Source organism: Mustelus asterias, chromosome 20, assembly GCF_964213995.1.
Source record: "Mustelus asterias chromosome 20, sMusAst1.hap1.1, whole genome shotgun sequence".
NCBI lineage: Eukaryota > Metazoa > Chordata > Chondrichthyes > Carcharhiniformes > Triakidae > Mustelus > Mustelus asterias.
The window spans coordinates 65,183,444-65,205,201 of NC_135820.1; the positions used below are offsets into that span (position 1 = coordinate 65,183,444).

Sequence of the window (21,758 nt, forward strand, 5' to 3'; positions counted from 1 at the left end):
TGCTCCCCACGGTCTGGGTTACATGCAATGAATGTAAAGGAGTTAGAAGGGTTTCTTTCACCAGCCACCCCTCTTTCGAATGCAGTCTGCTTTACATATTTTCCATGGATTAGTATATATATATAATAGAGTTTTGTGGATGGGGGGGGGAGGGGGGAGACACTGGGGAACACTACATTTCATAATGCTTTTAAGTCAGAGATTCTTACTGCCCTGACGTAATTTAATTCATGCCGAGGTCAAGAAAGAAGACTTTACATTATCCAAACTGGTTATTTGTCACACAGTTTAGAAAAGAAACAACAACAAAAAAGAAATGTTGCTTACCTAGGCTCAAATGACAAATTCCATTAATTCTAGGCTCTCCTAAGTCATACTTTGACTGGTGGACACTGTTATTGCTCCCGGAATTACTTCTTGATTTCAGGGTGCGTGCACTTTTAGACTTGGTGCAGATGAAGCACACACATGTGTTGCCCGTCGCTGACAGTTCACTCTTGTAAGTCGCTGTTAGGCAGCAAGACTTCCCCCACAAGCGGAGATTTCATAAGGCCGGACGCAGCACCGGACTCCCCCGCCTCCCCCCACCCCACCTCCTTCCACCCCACCTCCTTGTGACTTCCAGTTCCCCCATCCTGTGCTTTTCAGTCGCTCTTTCTCCGTCTGTGTCTGCTCCACACTCATTCCGGGCTCAGCTTTAAACCTCCCCTAACAATGTGGCCAGGGTGACGATGCTGAAAATGATGACCAGACCGAATAAAAGGGCTATTATGGGCAGGATTTAGACACTAAAGCAAAAGCAAAGAGGTCACACGGGGCACTTAATGCTCATTCAGCATTGCTGTAATGGAATGGTCTGCTTGTCCACTCACCTGCTTTGTTGACTGCTACTCCGTCCGAGCCTCGCAGATCAATACCAATTTGCAGGCAAATGTACAGCAAATGTCTCGTGTGTTAATGAATTTTACCATTTCACACCTCCTTCTGATCAAAACTACCGGGGAGGGGGAGGCTTTAAACAAACTTCAGGTTGAACATGAATTTTCCTGAAGATAAATTAAAAATAAAAGGCCCTACTGGGTTTTTTCCTTTCATTTTCAGTGTGGTTCAATTATCAGATGGAACTTGTCAGGAAGATACTTGTAATCACAAGCCTGCTAACTTTCCTCAGATGTCAAAGGAGGGGGGGGGGGGCGGGTAGTTCAGTGCACTGCATTCTCCCAAACACTGGCTGGCACCTTTAAAATTTCACATGATAATGGCAAGGTGAAGATAAATGCGTGACACATTCCTCTGCTGTTTGACAAATGAGGAGGGGAGGACGACCAGAAACAAGTGAAATCAGAAGCTGGCCACAGATGATCTCACTGGGGAAACATACATGCAATGAACACGAGGATAGCAGGAAACTGACAACCCCCCCCCCCCCCCGCCCTTAACCCCCACTACACACATACACCATGCCACCCCCCTTACAATATCATTCTTAGCTTCAATATTAATTTATGAAGAATTCCCCCACAGAGGACATGGGATGAAAGTTTTTATTCAGCTATGATTAAAGGGACGTGTTTTTTTTAACTAACTCAAATCACACTGTGAGCTATGCTGCTATTAAGTAATTACTATTATTCATGTTATTTATCACTCTGTTTTATTTACTACATCGCTCCGGTCAGCATCCATCAAGCAGCCTGTCTCAGCATTAAGCATAAAAGGCTTTTTAACCTTTCAAAGTGATCGCATGTCAGAGGTCTCACATTTCTGTTTAGATCATTCCAGCCCACTGCTTGCTCTGCAGTTCTTTTCTCAAAAACATACGAAGAATTAAACCCTTGCAACCTCCAGCATTCACACACACACACACACAGAACCTCCCATCATCACACTAAAATATATATACAGACACACAGACCGACTGACACGCGCACATATATATATATCTGGGAGCATGTTGCATGGACAAGGGCTTTCTGAGCCCTACACTGCCATGCACAAATGCAGTCAGAGCAGTTAGAAGAGAAGGAAAGAAGAGAAAGACATACCAGATCAGAGATTCTGTTGCAGCAGTTGTGTCACCAGAGCACTAGCTGAAAGCTGAATCAGCTTTGGAGAGTTGGGGATGCATAGAGGAGGGTCACAGTATCACGAGGTAATAATGTACTTCATGCAGCAGTCGTCAGCTTCTCTCATAACCAATCTCTTATGCAGAAAACGGGCCCTGTGATGGTATTAGTCCTCAGATGTAGAAATTCTTCTGAATTTAGCAGTCCAACTCCTTCCATCCTGCTGCAGCACAGGCTTACCACATTGATGGGTGTTAGGAGATATAGCATACAAGCGGCAAGCAGTAGCTGAAAGGCACAGAGAGAGAGAGAGGGAGAGACAGAGACAGAAACAGAGAGAAGAGAGGCAGACCCACGCTGAAGGACAAAACCAGGAATTTAGGAGAGGCAACCTTCACTTGAGTGGATGCTGCAGCGCAGCACACCTTGAAACATATGAGCTGCACTGAACAGGACTGCAAGAAGCTACCTTCTCCCCTCCAGAGGTCAGTAGAGGTCAGGACTCACACACGCTGGAGGGGGCTGCTGAGAAATACTTTCTAATCAGAAAGTGGGACCACATTTCTAGTACTTATATACCCAGCTAAGCATTTGAAACATGCACTACCGACAACCAGCCTCTTCAGTGTTGCTGCCTCCCTGACCATATTTAGTCAACCATGGCAAAAAATAGCCTGTCAGCTGCAGATTGCCGAGCCGGGAGTATTTGGAGTTCAATCGCTTGTTCAGCCCATTGACTACTTGTCCTGCAGTGTCCTGACTCTGCCATTTGACTGCTATTTTTAGCCAGGCCAAATAAAGAGGTATCTCATCTTACCACTAACGTGTCCTGGTGATGCTGTAGGTCCCTACTATGTATGGTAAGCATCGATATAATAATAGATCTGGACAGAAACTGTGCTGTATCTGTTGAACTTCTTGTTGCCGAAGGAAACAATGGAAATGTCTTGAAAGAGTGGAACTTGAAAGGGTATTGATTTTCATCCCCTTCTCTCTCCCCCGTCATCTGCTTGTGCACTTAAAGGCAAAAATACTTGGGAATGATTATATTGAAGGTATAAACCCAACTGGGATGAGCACCCTTCTGTGAATCGGGCCTTTCATTAGCTTGTAGCAATGTTTTTCAATAGCATTAGGATAAAAGTTTATTTATTAATGTCAGAAGTAGGCTTACATTAACAATGCAATGAAGTTACTGTGGAAATCCCCAAGTCACCACACTCTGGTACCTTTTTGGGTGCACTGAGGGAGAATTTAGCATGGGCAATGCACCTAACCAGCATGTCTTTTGGACTGTGGGAGGAAACTAGAACAAACCCGTGCAGACACAGATCGCACAGTGACCCAAGCTGGGAATCGAACTTGGGTCCCTGGCACTGTGAAGCAGCAGTGTTAACCATTGTGCCACCAATAGCATTTATTATCTATGTGGCAGGAAGATCACTTTAGATAGCACGCAGTGAAAGCTCCCCTTGGGTCCTCCTGAACTGCTCTGATGAGCACTCATCTACTGTAGGACTTCCTGTTGGAGCTCACAGATGCAAACCTCAGGAGATAGCAGCTTAGGTCACCAGGGAAAACTGACCAAGAGAGCATTTCCAGACTCCAGAACTAGACACTAGGCTCCAAAGATAACTGGCCATGAAGAAGACCGGAGGGAATGTCATGTTTAATGAGGGATTCTTTATGCAGAATTGGGGGTAATGAGAGCATTGATTTATTTGTTTGCAGTAACCAGCTGTTCAGAGCTAAAAGAAAGCTTGCGAGCAGGGTTTAAAGCATAAGAGCACAGCTGTATAACTAACCAAGTTTCATCTTTCCCCCCTGTGAGCCAAAATCTACACAATATTTTTGTAACATGTTACAGAAGCAGGAAGATTTCTGATCTTCAGTGCTGGTCCCTGGCTTCATGCCCTCACAACCAATCTCATACCAAACATAACTGCACCACACAACAGGCACAGTATTGCATATTGTAGATTTTATCCGCTAGCTGTGGATTTTGCCCTTTTCCTGAAGTGCAGCTGCCTGATCTGCTTTCAATACATTTCGCATTTCCTTACCATTTACATCGATCTTCATGCATTAGATATAAATATAGACCCATGTACAAAAACAACACACACACAATCACCTATCTATCCATGCTACAATCTCCACACAACTGTATGCAGCATCTCTGGAACGGTAGGCCATCTGGAAGAACTTATGGATATTTTGAAGCCATGGTGTACTGCAGGAATATATTTAGCACAAACAATGCAGCTAGTTTGGTTAGCATTGCACACAGCTGCTGGTCAGATCAATCATACATTTAAGACAACTGAGGTGCATTAGATTATTGGTGATTAAAGATCTTATTAATTTCCTACCTTTTCCTTTCTTAAGGATATGCACTGCAGAGAAATCTGACTGACTTGGATGATGATCTATATATGAATTCCCTAATGAAGGTTGAGGTGGCAAGAAGGTAAAACATAGGTAATAATTTTGATGCCTGATTGCTAGAACACCTGTATTTTAGGAATACAAAGCAAGAATTATGGTAAGGCCAGGAATATGTCAGATATTATTTATTCTCCGCATCATAAATTTCAGTTTTAACCCTTAAGAGAGTGTGAAGAACAAAATTGAACTGCTTTAATATACTCTCAGATAAATCTATTAAGAATTGCTGTGTCCCATGACTGTGAAAGCATGGCCACTAATTTTTTTCCATCCATCATTTATATGGATAATTCATTACCTTTTTCACAGGAGAATTGATATCACACGGTGAAGGAGAAATGTTTATTTTTGTATGTTTCCCCTGTTCATTAGACCGCAAACATTCATACACAACGGTGTATCTGGTTTCTGAGTTTTTTTTAGATTTTGCCTCAATTCAGTTTTCAGATTAAATTTTGTATCATTTCCATAGAGGGGAACAAGAAAAAATTGTATGCATAATTTGTCTGCGTCAAACATTAATATACATTGTGTACGAACACCAACACTTATCTCAGTATCAAGATTTAGCAGGGTGGAGTGGGAATTATACTTTAATGGTATTAAAAGGCTTGTTTTATTTGGGATATTGATTTGTTTGCAGCTATTCATTGAATACTGTCCTTACTGAATGAAGCTTCAAGGAAATTAAAATCGAAGAAAAATAAATTGGTGGAGAAAAGGTAGAAAGGAGATTATAAATAGTGTTATATTTTATTTCTGTAAATAGTCACTGAGGGATTGTTAAAAGATCCACTTTCACTCTTGCCATGACCTATCATAATTTTAGTTTGGAGTTACTTAATCAGACAGTTTTTGCTAGTTTCTTGTTTTTCTCCCTTTTAACTATATCCAACAAGACATGGCTTCAACCAGAAGTAAAATTTCAATATGCATATTTGATTCCTTGGGAATGGAGCTGAAACTCAAGAATGTACATAATGAAGGACCTTGAAAGGTAGACAACAGTATCTGTCATTCTTTCAACTTAATTTATGTCCTGAACTTTGTGGTAAATCTGAAATTGATAACATAGCATTGATTTTATAGCAATAAACAGTTACATTAAGTCCCATTAATACTTGTACCCTGTGTGACACCAGTATGAGACACTTCAGGTGTCACCGAGATAAGATCTAAGGTCAGGCCTATGGTGATGCAATGATATCATACCATGTCACCACACTGGCATCCCTTATTGTCTGGGGATAAGCAGTATAGCTGCAATGTGAACTCTAATATCACACTGAAACTACATTCCCATTGTGTTAAAACTGACATAATAATCCCACAGCCAAGAGGACTAGATTTTTTAGTTAGCGGGCTTATTTTGTGCTTGGGTGACATTGTAGATAATGTGGCGAGATCAGCCGCCATTATACATCTCAGAATGAAAATATAATGGCTGCTATTAGATATCACCCATTTTATACTTTTAAAAAATTCATTCATGGGATGTGGGTGTCACTGGCTGGGCCAACGTTTATTGCCCATTCCTGATGGCAACAGGCATATTCGAGTCAACCACATTGCAGTGGATCTGGCATCACATGAAGGCTAGACCAGATGACAGATTTATGGCACATGAAGGGAAGAAATTTTCCCATCCCACCTGCCACTGAATCGTAGCGGGCAGAGGGTGAACCATGGAAAGGTCCGTTGACCTCAGGCAGATTTCTCCGGTTTTGGGGCAAGCATGGCCGGAAAATCCCGGATGGATTTTTACAACAAACAACATGGTCATTATTAGACTTTTAATTCCAGATTTTTATTGAATTCAAATTTCACCATCTGCCATGGTGAGATTTCAGTATCCTCAGCCTAAGATGGTGTTACTGGTGGGGTGGGAGTCTGAGGTGGGCAGAGGAGGAGGGGGGGTGGAGAAGGAGAGGGAAATCAACCAGGTTCCACAATCCTAAACGCTTTCCCGTGACCCTCTGATGGAAAATGTGGCTGGCTATAAAGTAAGGATAAGATTGTGCTCAATTATGATACTTCCCTGTTTACAGTCGGACCTGGATATTTGCAGAGACATAGAAACTCTGCAGACCTTTAGACGTGGTGGGTGGGACCTTGACTTAGAAGTCCTGCTTCCATTTTCACTGGTAGGGCACACATGAAGGAAAACTCAAACTTAGTAGGACCATTTGAATTTTGAGCTAAATTCAAACAGCCTCCACTTTTATCTGTACCAAGGGTCATAACCTGTGGTGTCGAGATCAAAAATTTATGGAGGAGACATAAAGACTCATGATGGTGGATAAGATTTGTAAAACTGTCAAGCTGTGAAGTTATTTAGAGTTCTAGACCTTTAAAAATAAAAAAACAGCCTGCCTGTCAATGAAAAGTAAAACAAAAACAAATTCAAGCAGTGAAGTTATTTAAATCCCTGGCTGATTGCAAATTTTAAAAATAGGCGGCCTGTGTCAGTTGAAAGTTGAAACAAAATCTGTTCTTGCAGGTACAGAGGCTGTTTGTTGACATTACCCATAGGGCTATTATTATGTCATTATTAATAAATTATCTCAGTAGCGCATCCTTAGCTCACAATTTTATTGACAAGTCAAAGAGGCTCTTAAAGGATAAGCTGCCTTTGATATGGGTTTATGAATATAAGTCTGTTTGCTTTTACATACAATTAAGTACTTGAGAGGATTGAAATGTGTTAATGGGCATTCATAGAACATAGAGCATAGAACAGTACAGCACAGAACAGGCTCTTCGGCCCACGATGTTGTGTCGAGCTTTATCTGAAACCAAGATCAAGCTATCCCACTCCCTATCATCCTGGTGTGCTCCATGTGCCTATCCAATAACCGCTTAAATGTTCCTAAAGTGTCTGACTCCACTATCACTGCAGGCAGTCCATTCCGCACCCCAACCACTCTCTGCGTAAAGAACCTACCTCTGATATCCTTCCTATATCTCCCACCATGAACCCTATAGTTATGCCCCCTTGTAATAGCTCCATCCACCCGAGGAAATAGTCTTTGAACATTCACTCTATCTATCCCCTTCATCATTTTATAAACCTCTATTAAATCTCCCCTCAGCCTCCTCTGCTCCAGAGAGAACAGCCCTAGCTCCCTCAACCTTTCCTCATAAGACCTACCCTCCAAACCAGGCAGCATCCTGGTAAATCTCCTCTGCACTCTTTCCAGCGCTTCCACATCCTTCTTATAGTGAGGTGACCAGAACTGCACACAATATTCCAAATGTGGTCTCACCAAGGTCCTGTACAGTTGCAGCATAACCCCAGGGCTCTTAATCTCCAACCCCCTGTTAATAAAAGCTAACACACTATAGGCCTTCTTCACAGAATGGGAGTTCTTTGTTACTATAGTAAAAGCTGTAATAGATACTTAAACTTTTATTTTATCTCATTGCAACATATTTCCTCAAGACTGCCCATGGTGAATCCTGAGTGAGTTGGCATGGAGGATGTAAGGGCAAAGGATGATGGGCAGAGGGAGTATAGGGTTGCCATGAATTGGCATTAAGTTGGCATGCGGCGTCTAAAGGGCAATGAGGTGAATGGGGGCATGGGATGCATTGGCTAGAATTATCCAGCCTTTGACGCCCCGCTGCAAGCAAGGCTGGAGAATTTGGCACTCAGCCAAACCTTTGTTCACTGCAGCGGAACCAGAGAGTCCCGCTGGCATGCACAGACAGAAAATTCCGGCTGTTACAGTGTCATGGCATGTGGGTGGTGGGTTTGGGGGGGTAGTGTTGAGGTGTGAGGGTGCAAGCCTAAAATGCTATGAACCAACAGGGACAAAGTGTTACTGAACCGAGGTGGCCTTTTCAAATAGTCAGAACTCAACAACTCCTGTGGCTGCCTCTAAACTCCAACTGGGGATAGCAGACCTGACTCCATCCCACATCCACCCCCAAAGAACCAAAGATTGCCTCCGTTCAGGAGAGTTTCCTCTGACAGTCCGGGCTTTAATATATCCTGGCCTCAATGTCTACACTCGCACACAAAGAATGATCACCTGGGCAAGGTATGCCAGACTTACTGGTACCATAAAACTGTGCCCTGGTACTGCCTCTGGGAGAAATAGGCATTAGAGAAAATTAAGGACAAAACAATAATTTGAATTGAAGTCCAGATTATAGCAATCTCTATCCACTATACAAAACTTCTGATGTTGCTGAAAGCTAATCGGAAATAAAGGGGGCGATTCTCCCAAAAACGTTCCAAGTGCTGAATTCACGGGAAAACTGATGTAAATCATGATTATTTTTTCAGTGGGAGTTCACACTCGAAGCTCCCGCATGCTGTGCAATGGAGAGGTCACAATCGGGAATATCATTGAAAGCTCGGGGGGCGGGGAGGCAGGGCCTGTTCATGCCACAGTCGGACAGTTCCGGAACTCTACGCATGGCCCTGAAGTGTCAGCCTGCAATCACTGGCCAGCCCAGTACCCCCAGAGTGCTGCCCCTCCACCCCCTCCACGGCCCAATCGCGGCCCCCACAAGCATTCCCGGACCAGCCCCAAACTTTCCTCTCATCCAGGAGCACCCTGATCTCCAGCTCCCACCCCCCAGCAGTGGACCCTCCCCCCCCCGCCCCCCCGCCGCAGCCTATCCCCCCTCCTCCATGGGAGGCAGACCCCCACGGCAGACCAGCCCCTCCCCAGCCCACCCCAATCACTGGCCTCCCTCCAGCCTCGATCAATCCCAATCCAGAGTGGCAACGGGTCCCCCCCCACCCCCACCGATCGCCTCCTAGGCCCCTCCTCCACCTGGCCCCACCCCCTAGGCCTGGCCCCTTGGCATTGCCCGATGCCCAATGGGCAGTGCTAAGGTGCCCCCTGGGTATGGGCACTTTGCCCCTTGGGCAGTGGCTGGCACTGCTGGGGTGCCCATACCCAGGGGGCACCATCCCCCCACCGCCTGACCTTCTGGGTGGCCCGATTGCCCCTCCTTCACTCCAATGGGGCTGTCCTGCTAGTTCTCCGAAAATGGGGAGCTAGTCTGAACCCCGCCAGAGTGAAATTATACTGGCGGGGCTGGGAGATGCTGGCGGGGCTGGGAGATGCTGGCAGGGCTGGAAGATGCTGGCGGGGCTGGAAGATGCTGGCGGGGCTGGGAGATGCTGGCGGGGCTTGGAGATGCTGGCGGGGCTGGGAGATGCTGGCGGGGCTGGGAGATGCTGGCGGGGCCGGGAGACTTCAGTCCTGGGCCCGATAATCACATTTAAATAAGATTAAAAATGGATTAAAATGACTTACCTGCTGTTCCCGCCGGTTTCCAGTATGGTCCCGACTGCGCTGGATATCCGACGCTGGGAGATGCACGTGCGTCGGGGACACATGCACGAATCCCGCGAATCGGCCGACGCGGAATTCCCCCGGCCCATCGTGCTAAAATATTAGCACGGCGGAATGGGGGAATCGCCCCCCAAAGAAGATAACTGGCTCAGGTCGAAATTATTCCTCAGGCTGCAACATATTCCATAGTAGCTCAAACACCACACAGGCAGTCACCCCCCGAGGCTGGAACTGAACCCGGGTACCTGGCGCTGTGAGGCAGCAGTGCTAACCACTGTGCCACCATGCTGCCCCTAAGCAGAGGTTAACTGGCCACTTGCTAACCAGTGGAATTGAATATTTATATTTCTTAATCTATTTGTTGATACTTAATAAAGTGTGAACCAGGTCAATTGCTCATTTTAAATCTCTATTGCAAATGAAAAATGGGCTGAAAATACTTATTGTACAGTTCCCAATTATGAATCTTGCTTGGACAAGGTATTCAAGTGAACATCATGGTGGTCGGAACTATTGCTGATAAAGTTTCCATTTCTTAAAATGAAAAATGGAGCAATCTAAAAGTGATGAGGCAAAATTGGAAACGAAGGAGCAGGAACAAACTATTTCTGTAGTAGTATGTTTTTGTGCTAATGAGTTCTTTTTTTTATTATTATGGAGTTATTGGTTTCCCCATATTAGTCATAAATGAGCACTTGAGGCACTTTATCATCTGGAGAAGGAACCACTGAGATCTCAGAAGCTCACTTGTGCTATAAAATATGTCAGTGTTACAAGAGGATTCATGGTTATGCTATCAGTACTTTTATTGTCAGACTAGCATCAGTGCTTACTGCTCTTAGCAGGAGGTTTGAAACAATCCATTTAAATGCATATCATACGGATGTATTATTGGGAAGATGTACAATATCCAAGCATCAGCTGATTGTGTCTTAAAACGGTGCTGCCTTGTTGGATGTTTTATAGATTAAGTAGCTTGCTGGCAGTATGAGCTGATGCATTAATATCAAGACTGTAATGAATGACCAAGAATTTCTTGTGCTGTCAATTCTGCAGCTTTGGAGATTGGTAATTAAATTGTCAACATGTCCAATTATGTGTATGGTTCCTACTTATCAGTGCTATTTAAGTTATTTAAAGTAATGCTTGATTTCAGAGAAACTAGTTGGTAATTTCAGTAATCAATAACCGACAAGGAAGCTTGTGTGGCAGTGTTGATAAATGCAAAACAGTAGGCATATGGAAATAAGTTACAAGGTTATAATTCAATTCAGGAGATGTAGGTAACATCATACAGAGATTGGAGTGTAACATTTTCACTCACTCCAAGGGATTTATTACTGTATGTATTATCTGCTACTAGGGTAAATTTAGTGATCCCACAATCTCAGCAGGCAGCTTTGCTCAAAGGGAACAGAATACGAGACCTGGCTTGGCCGTATTGTAGCCTTATCTTTGACATGCATGCCCCTTGAGTGAGATTCCTCACTAGCCATATAGGAGCACTGCAGGACTTACCCTACACTTGTATTCACTTTTACTGAGCTGATGATTGCACGGTTGGGAAGTAAAGTGCAGAATCTAGGAGATTGGTGATTAGAGATTTGTTGTTACATTTCTGGACCTGTAGCATTGGAATACTTTGCAGCAATACTTTACCGGTCATTAAGCCACACATTGCATATATTATAGAAATCTATTTTAATCACCTGACACTGGCTTTTTTTTCAAATTAAGAGATTTATCGATGTTCAAGCTTTTACGTCAATTGGCTCTGCAAAATGCTCTCAGCCACTCGGTTAGTCTTATCGAACGAGCCAGGTAATGAACCATATTATGCTGTTACTTCAAAAAAAAATGTACTGCTTCTTTCCTTAGACAATATTATGGGATAAAGTGAATAAAGCGTAACATGATCGATGGCAATTAGTGAAAAGACAGGCATTTTCACAACCTCACGATCTTCAATATTACTTTATTGTCAATGACTTTTGGAAGTCTAGTCACCATTGTACTGTAAGGAATGTTCTGGTCAACTTCCACATAGCATGGTCCCACAAACAGCGATGTGCTAATGACCAGATAATCTGCTTTTTATTGTTGCTAATCGAGGGATAAACTTTAGTCAGGACACCAAGAAGAACTCCCCTGCTGTTTTGTTTTTCAAAATAGTGCCATGAGACCGTTAGGTCCACTTTAACATCGCTTCCAAAAGACAGTGCCTCTGATATTGTCGAACTCCCTCAGTACTGCACTGGAGTGTCAGCCTATGCTCAAGTCTCTGGCGTGTGACATGAAGCTAAAACCTTCCGACACAGAGGTAACAGTGATAACAAGTGAGCTGTGGCCAACACTTGGGCTGACATGGATTACCACAGTGATATAGTAAGAAGTCTGACAACACCAGGTTAAAGTCCAACAGGTTTATTTGGAATCATAAGCTTTTGGAGCGCTGCTCCTGCATCAGGTAACTGGAGAGGTAGGTTCATAAACACAGCATATATAGGCAAAGACACAATTGCAAGATAATGAATGTGAGTCTTTACTTGTAAAGACTCGCATTCCAACCATTATCTTGCAATTGTGTCTTTGCCTATATATGCTGTGCTTGTGAACCTGCCTCTCCACTTACCTGATGAAGGAGCAGCGCTCCAAAAGCTTATGATTCCAAATAAACCTGTTGGACTTTAACCTGGTGTGGTGAGACTTCTTACTGTGCCCCCCTAATTCAACACTGGCATCTTCAACAGTGATATAAATTGGCTTTTATAATGATTGCAGGTTCATTTATTAGTGTCACAAGTAGGCTTACATTAACACTGCGATGAAGTTACTGTGAAAATCCCCTAGTCGCCACACTCTGGTGCCTGTGCGGGTACACTGAGGGAGAATTTAGCATGGTCAATGCACCTAACCTGCATGTCTTTCAGACTGTGGGAGGAAACCGGAGCACCCGGAGAAAACCCAGGCAGACACAGGGAGAACGTGCAAACTCCGCATAGACAGTCAGCCGAGGCCGGGAATCAAACCCGGGTCCCTCATGTTGTGAGGCAGCAGTGCTAACCACTGTGCCACCATGCCACCCTATCAACAATTATCAGTTCTTCTTAATAAGTCTCTGTTGAGACTTTGGGTAGCGCACAAGCAAATAATTCGTCATTTGAAGCAGTTCTATTCTGCCCCGTTGGAGTAACAAGTGACCTTCCTCCTCTGGTATACCACCACTTAAACCCAACTGTTACTGAATTTATTTCTCTTGATGTGCCCAACGCGAGTGGGTGCTAACCAAAGTATAACGTGAAGAGAAGTCTATTGTCAAGTGTCTAAGTGACCCAGCAATTCTAAGGTTCTGATGTAACCTTTCATGTCTGGGTGGAGTGTTGGCAGGTTTTTGACACCCTATCCAAGTAGAATCCACAGACACATGCCTTGATATACCTTCAAGCAATGAATTCTTGTCTAAATGTGCTCAATGGATGTCAGCAAAAATAACCATAAACCTTTCAATTTCACTAAACATCAAAACTCCTCTGAGTAAGTGTTCAATATGCTATAGGCAATAACAGCTGCAAGTGGAAATTTAAACTGGAAGTATAAATGTCATCACACACAGCATTGTCATTGGAGAATGTAGAACACAGATGTAGAGGATAAGTCATGGCCAGAAGCATTATATGATAAATATCTTCACAAGCGAGCTTGACTGGTTATGGCGAACCTCACAGGGAGAGAAATTTGTCACATCATACTTCTGGTTATAATATCATATTACACACTCCTTATATGTTTTCAGATAAAATATTTTAAATTATTAAGGGATATTAGTGTGCTGGGAATAGGAACACATTTTCATTACGGTAACCAATTATACAAGCTCAGACCATGAAGTGCACAGTTAGATGCGGTGTAAAATTTATACCATATAGTTACATTCAGAAGAGAGCAGATCCTTCAGTAGTGTGATGTCCCACCTCAGTCACCTTGTGATCTCTCAAGTAAGATTGCCAATTAATCCTGAATTAGGAGTAGATTTGTTATTTAGAACAGTGCTCACTAACGACCAGATCCAACTCTTATATCATCTGCCATATTGGACTCCCAGAAGGAAAAAACAGGAAGACTTGGACGCGACTGGTATTAGTCCGAATTGGAGTTCCATTTGAAGATATGGGACCAGTTCAGACTTGTACCAGTCATTTCCAAGTTTTAAAGTTTATTTGTCACAGGTAGGCTTATATTAACACTGCAATGAAGTTATTGTGAAAATCCCCTGGTCACCACACTCCTGTTCGGGTACACTGAGGGAGAATTTAGCATGGCCAATTCAGCTAACCTGCACATCTTTGGACCGTGGGAGGAAACCAAAGGACCCAGAGGAACCCCACACAGACACGGGGAGAACGTACAGACTCTACACAGACAGTGACCTAAGCCAGGAATTGAACGCGGGTGCCTGCTGCTGTGAGGCAGCAGTGCTAACCACTGTGCCACCGTGCTGCCCCAAGTTTTACTGGCCTTATGCCTGAAAAATGGATGTGGCATAATCAGATTTCAAGATCAAAGTGCTGGCACATGACCACCAGTACCTCTGCCTTCAGTGAAACTGCACAGTGCACACTGATATTCCTGACTGAGAGATTGTTTAATCCATTTGTTGGTGAGTCATAGCGGCTGCTTTTGGCATGATAAATACCTTGGAACATAGGAGGCTGCAGATTGAGAGGGAGCCATTTGGCATTTCAAGGTCACTCTGTTACTTTGAATGGCAGCACTCTCTGTTAACATCTTGTGTGAAAGCTATTCAAACCTCTTTGAGTTCATGGGGTTGAGAGGCCATTTGGTTCCAAACTCAATTTGTGTTTCTGTCAGTGAAGGGAGTAAAACAGAGGGACGTTGCAGAGATGTGGGCTTTTAAAAAAAATAATGTCTAAGTCCTTGGCACGCTGGCACAGTGGTGGCACGGTGGCACAGTGGTTACCACTGCTGCTAGGGTTCAATTCCGGCCTTGGGTGACTGTCTGTGTAGAGTTTGCACGTTCTCCCTGTGTCTGCATGGGTTTCCTCCCACTGCTCCAGTTTCCCACAGTCCAAAGATGTGCGGGTTTGGTTGATTGGCCATGTTAAATTGCCCTTAGTGTCAGGGGGACTAGCAGAGTAAATGCATAGGGTTATGGGGATAGGGCCTGGGTGGGATTGTTGTCAGTGCAGACTCGATTGGCCGAATGGCCTCAATCTGTACGGATTCTGTGATTCTATGATTCTTTTCTTAGACTTGATCCTTTCCTAACATTCACACTGAGGAGACCCTCCATCACATTGTTTGGTGCACCCACCCTGTTAAGTGGAGTAGACTAAGAAAAGGCCTAGCAGCTCAACACTAGACACATATGGGGCACTGTGGGCCATCAGAAGCAGCAGAATTGTATTTCATCGTAATCTGTAATCTCATGGCCCATCATGTCCCTCACTCTTACCATCAAGCTTGGGACCAATTCTGGTTCAGTGAGGAATGTCGAAACGCTTGCCCGAAACAGCAATTATCTTGCCATCAGTCTACTGTCAATCATCGGCACAGTGATGGAAGGGATCAGCAGTGGTGCTATCGAGCAGCAATTACTCACCAATTCACAGCGAAACCAGAGAATAGAACACGCTATGACCTGAACTGATAACATCCCACATGACAACAAATGTCCTATGTAAAGCCTGCAGACCCTGAATCAGCCCCAATAGCCCGCTTTGGACACTTGGAAGACAATCATTCTCACTAATGAGGGATAGCCACTCAACAATAAAAACTCACCAATAACCTGCTCAGTTTGGTTTGCACAGTAAGAGTTTTAACAACACCAGGTTAAAGTCCAACAGGTTTATTTGGTAGCAAATACCATTAGCTTTCGGAGCGCTGCTCCTTCGTCAGATGGAGTGGAAATGTGCTCTCAAACAGGGCACAGAGACACAAAATCAAGTTACAGAATACTGATTAGAATGCGAATCCCTACAGTTTGGTTTGCACCAGGCCACTAAGCTTCAGACTTCACTACAGCCTTGGTTTAGATGTAGTCAAACAAGGTGAATTCCAGAGATGAGGTGAGAATGATTGCGTTTGACATGAAGCAGCATTCGGTCACATACGGCATCAAAAAACTCTTGTAAAGTTGAAGCCAATGGGAATAAAGGGAAAGCTCCCCACTGGCTGGAGTCACAGATAGGGCAACAGAAGATGGTTCTGGTTGTTGGACGGTAATCATCTCAACCTGAAGGTATTGCTGCTACTCTACTGTCCTTGTCCTTGGTCCAACCATCTTCAACTGCTTCATCAACAACAAAAAACAAAGGCAAAAACAGAATAGTCCAAGCCTGCGCCGATCACGTTGTCCTATCAAGGCCAACCGCCTCTCCTCTTTATTCCCTGTCTGTTCATGTGTCGATCCAGATAAGTCTTAAATTACCGTCTTGCCATTGCATGTGGGATATTTAAAGTTAAAGTTTATTTATTAGTCACAAGTAAGGTTTACATTAACACTGCAATGAAGCTACTGTGAAATTCCCCTAGTTACCACATTTCGGCACCTGTTCGGGTCAATGCACCTAACCAGCACATCTTTCAGACTGTGGGAGGAAACCGGAGCACCTGGAGGAAACCCATGCAGATACGGGGAGAACGTGCAAACTCCACACAGACAGTGACCCAAGCTGGGAATCGAACCCAAGTCCCCTGTGCTGTGAGGCAGCAGTGCGAACCACTGTGCCATCGTGCCACCCTTGCCCATGATTGCAGTGTTCAGTAGCATTCACAATTATTTGGATAATAAAGCAGTCTTTGCTCGCATGCAGCAAGACCTGACCAACATCCAGGTTTGGGCTGATCAGTGGCAAGTAACATTAATGGCACACAACAATTGCCAGGCAATGACCTTCTCCGAGAAGAGAAAGTTTAACCTTCCGCCCTTGACATTTGATGGCAATACTTCAATAACATCACCATCACTAAATCCCCCACCATTAATGTCCTGGTGACTTATAATTAACCAGGCATTTAACTGGATCTGTCACAGAAGTCTACAAGAACGGGTCAGAGGCTACATATTCTGTGCTGAGTGAGCAACCTCCTAACTCTCCAAAGCCTTCCTACTATTTATAAGGCACAAGACAGTGATGGAATACTTTCCACTTGCCTGGATGAGTGCAGTTCCAACATTCAAGGAACTCAGCACCAGCTAGGACAAAGCAGCCTACTTGATTGGTACCCCATACACATACACACCTTAAACATTCACGCCCCCCCCTACCACTAGCACACTGTGGCAGCAGTGTGCGCCATCTACAGAATTCACTGAGGCAACTCGTCAAGTCTTCTTTGGTGTCACCCCAAACCTGTGACTTTGGAAAGGGATATGGGAGCACTACCACCTCTCCAAGTTGCGCACCGTCATGACTTGGGAAAGTATGTCAGCATTGCTTAATTGTTGCCAAGTCAAAATTCTGAAACCCCTAATTAAGACCACATGGACTGCAATTGTTTAAAAAGCCAGCAGCGTGCTACCTTCTGAAGGACAATATGGCATGGGCTATAAATGTTGGCCTTACCAGCAATGTCCACATCACATGAATAAATGGAAAATAAAGTCACCTTTCTGCAATAGGGAAAGTGTGGGTAACCTTATAATTCTGTGACTTGAATGTAATCAGTGTTCTGGTCACTTTTTTTTTCACATCAGCATTACACACCCCTTATTAATGTCTTATGCACCAGATGGCTTCAGCTTAAACTATTCCCTTTTCCCTGGGCACTTCTGGCATTTGATGGTTCATCTATAAAAGCAGTGTCACTGAATTGATTTCACAATTCTCCTCAACAATGTAGTGTCAATTCCGTAACATATGTTTGCCAGTGCCTGGATTTATTGATGTCTCCAGCCACAGTAGGTTTATGGGAAAGTCCAGAAAATTCCTTCTCAGTCATTCTCCTCCTCACTTCCATGTACCAAAATTTCTTCCCTTATCTTCAGCAGGCATATAGCAACACGGTGGCACAGTGGTTAGCACTACTGCCTCACAGCTCCAGAGACGCCAGGTTCAATTCTGGCCTCGGGTGACTGTCTGTGTGGAATTTGTACGTTTTCCCCGTGTCTGCGTGGATTTCCTCCGGGTGCTCCGGTTTCCTCCCACAGTCCAAAGATGTGTGGGTTAGGTTGATGGGCCATGCTAAATTGTCCCTTAGTGTCAGGGGGATTAGGAGGGTAAATATATGGGGCTATGGGGATAGGACCCGGGTGGGATTGTTGTCAGTGCAGACTTGATGGGCCAAATGACCTCCTTCTATACTGCAGATTCTATGATATACATGGGTATTGTTGAATCGGTAATGAACCTTTCAGCTTCATGTGTCTTCATTTGTGAGGCTAGGAAGGAATTGTTGGCAAATCCTTCAACAGCAGTGTAGAGTTTAACCAATCCAGTTCCTGGCTGGGATTCTCCGATCTTGTTCGCCCCGCCACCTTTGCCAGCGAGAACGGAGACTTTTTGGTGCTCAGCCAAACCTCCAATCACTGAGATGGAGAATCCCAGCCCCTATTTTATCGGATATCTATACACTCTCAGTTTCCAGCACAATTCATTGAAGTAAAACTGAGAATGGAAACTGCAATTGAACTGCTTTAATGTTTTCCAATCAGTCTGAAGCTGAAAGAAACATCTATGATGATCATGTTATGCCCATAAAGCTAACTGGGAGGTGAACAGTTTACTTTTAAAACAAAAGTTTTTTTTTTAAGTCTATTTTTTAGTGTCACACGTAGGCTTATATTAACACTGTAATGAAGTTACTGTGAAAATCCTAAGTTGCCACATTCCAGCACCTGTTCGGGTACATTGAGGGAGAATTTAGCATGGCCAGCCCATCTTTCAGCCTGTGGGAGGAAACTGGAGCACTCGGAGGAAATCCACACTGATACGGGAGAATGTGCAGTCTCCGCCCAGACAGTAACCCAAGCCAGGAATCGAACATGGATCCTCGGTGCTGTGAGGTAGCAGTGCTAACCACTGTGCCACCGTGCTGTCCACACACTACGTATAAAAAGGACCACTGCATTCTTCAAAATGGCTTCCAGAAAGTCAATGGCTCCTTTTGCAGCTTCTGGACAGACAGAGACAATGGACTGAATTTACACCAAGTTGTGATGACTCAGAAGCCCATTAAAAATGGTGGCCGTATCCCGAGTCTGGGATTCCCAACTCCATTCTGTTTTTCGGAATGTTTTTAAAGGGAGCAGGCTGGTCCCTGTCAAAAACCCAACCCACACCCGGCGTTCCCAGCCTGGCTGGTTCCTTTGCGGAGATCAGATTTCTACTTGTTCTAGAATCTCTAGAAATCGTCCTTTCCTGTGTGCAAGTGTGTCTGCATGTTTGGAGAGCGGGTGTTTGTTGCTTTTCTATTTTTGCGTGATGCGAAAATAAATGCTTATCCTTTCTTTTGATTTAAACTTACATGTCTGTTCTTTAACATCACTACTCCAAAGGGTTAAAATGCACTTTCTCAAATATACGTTGTGTTGTGATCTGCCAAGAGGTGAGGAAAGGGGGAAAGTTATCCATTACCTCTCCCCATATGTAATACCCTATTCTAGTATTAAAGTTACTCATGCATTATGAATCATTTTGTCACTGCGATATTTAGCTGATATTTGTACTAGAACTTTACTTTCACTGGACTGATATTAAATTTAGCCGGTTCAATTTCTTTGCTTAAGAAACCAAGGAAGGATGTGTAGGTAAAACAGGGCAAAGGTCAGGGAGTGGCACTAGATTGCCTCTTCGGAGAACTGGCCCTGACATAACGGGCTGAATAGCCACCTTCTGTGCTGCAGCCATTCTGTAACGTTAAAATATTTTGCTTTGCTGGCAATTAGCCTCTTAAAGGTGGGAGCAACATTGAACCAATCAGAGTCTAGATTTATGAGAAATTGCCTGATGTGTTTCTCTTGCATTGAACAGACTCAACAGTGCTGGATGAATTTATCTTGTCCTGTTTTTACTTTTCAACCACATCTCCCAAACCCATTGAACCACACTTCCTCCCCCTTGCAGAAGATGTAGGCTGAAGTGGGTAACAGGAGAATAGGGTGGTAATATTGTAAATTGTATGGGGTTGTATTTTTAAGCCTGACTAGGGCCAGGTCTGGGTAGATGGGCGCTAAAAGTAACAGCGCCAAACAACGTGCTGGCTCCCTGACTCCATCCTTCTAATGGGCCATTTTCCCGAAAGTAGGCTGGGGATGTGACAGGGCTGCCTGCCTACAAATGGTGGGTGGTCCATTGAACTAACTAAGGGCCTACTGGGGCCTACCTTGTGTGTTCTTGTGTGTATTGTCAGATTCTCACTGTGATTTCCAGTGAACCTTGGGTGGTGTGGAGAACAGCCCTTCCGTCAGGTTTTGACATTGAATGGAGGCGATAGGTTGACACCCTTGAGTGGGCATTAATTGCCCACTGAAGGTGCTCAATTAGTGTCTGGGTGGCAAAGAACTGCCCTCCCATGGATTCAATTGGGTAGATTTGAGAATACGGTGGAGTTTGCACCCTTGACCCTTGTATCCAATTAAACTCCCCCAGTTACCAAACTCAGATCCAGGGGATGGGGGAGGGGCATTAACTCTGCCCACAGCGTGGACCTCTAAACCCCAATTGAAAGTGAGAGCCTGTAGTCCTGAAGCCTGCAGGAAAATCCTGCCCATGATGCTTATACTAGCCTTCTTCAGCTCTTTCTTGCTGGGTGTATGTTTTTTTTTGATAATTTTGTTTCCTTTGAAAGAAAGCATTGCTTGAAATTCATTTTTTCAACTTTTTTAACTAACCCCCTGTTTCTGTTCTCCATATATGTTAACAAATCCTTTGCGTACACTGCACCAATTATAATCTTGCACCCATTATAATCAATGACTGCTGCACTTTCATTCATATTTCTGGCATTCCTCTTTATTACCTATCTTTTCGCTGATTTTATTTTCAGCTTATATGACTTGGGGGCAGTGGCACAGTGGTTAGCACTGCTGACTCACAGCACTGGAGACCCGGGCTCGATTCCTGGTTTGGGTCACTGTCTGTGCGGAGTCTGCACGTTCTCCCCGTGTCTGCATGGGTTTCTTTCGGGCGCTCCAGTTTCCTCCCACAGTCAGAAAGACACGCAGGAGAATTTAGCATGGCCAATGCTCACTCAGTGTACCCGAACAGCTGATGGAGTGTGACAGCCAGGGAATTTTCACAGTAAGTTCATTGCAGTGTTAATGTAAACCTATTTGTGGCAAGAAACTTAAAACTTGATTCACATTAAATGCTTTCCTTAAATGCACCATAGAAAGCAATCTTTCTGGTTGTATCACAGCTTGGTATGGCTCCTGCTCTGCCCAAGACCACAAGGAACGACAAAATGTCATGAACAAAGCCTTGTTCAAACCTTGTTCATCACTCAAAGCAGCCCTCCTCCATTGGCACTGTCTACACTTCCCGCTGCCTCGGAAGACCAGCCAACGTAATTAAGGTCCCCACACATCCCGGACATTCTCTCTTCCACCTTCTTTCAACAGGGAAAAGATACAAAAGTCTGAGGTCACGTACCAACCGACTCAAGAACAGCTTCTTCCTTTCTGCCGTCTGGCTGTTGAATGGACCTACCTTGCAATAAGTTGATCTTTTTCTATACCCTAGCTATGACTGTAACACTACAGTCCTGACTTGTGCCTTGTAGATGGTGAATAGGCTCTGGGGAGTCATGAGGTAAGTTACTCGCCGCAGTATTCCTAGCCTCTGATCTGCTCTTGTAACCACTCTCTCAGCGCTCTCTCTGTTCCTTCTCTATGAATGCAGATGTATGGGATTGGGGGTGATCTAGGAAATTGGATCAGGAATTGGCTAGCGGATAGGAAACAGAG

General features: G+C 44.3%; 1 long non-coding RNA gene across 2 annotated transcripts in view; it reads left to right on the forward strand.

Annotated features, from left to right (window-relative positions):
• The first annotated feature begins 2,015 nt into the window (after positions 1-2,015).
• The window catches only part of LOC144508323 (uncharacterized), a 90,783-nt gene continuing 71,040 nt past the window's right edge, over positions 2,016-21,758 (forward strand). The window contains exons 1-2 of one of the 2 annotated variants that reach the window (XR_013500261.1): positions 2,016-2,551; positions 4,455-4,547. This is a non-coding gene — a long non-coding RNA (uncharacterized LOC144508323). Of the gene's footprint in view, positions 2,552-2,802; positions 2,927-4,454; positions 4,548-21,758 lie in introns of those variants that run through there. The other variant, XR_013500260.1, reaches the window with a different exon arrangement.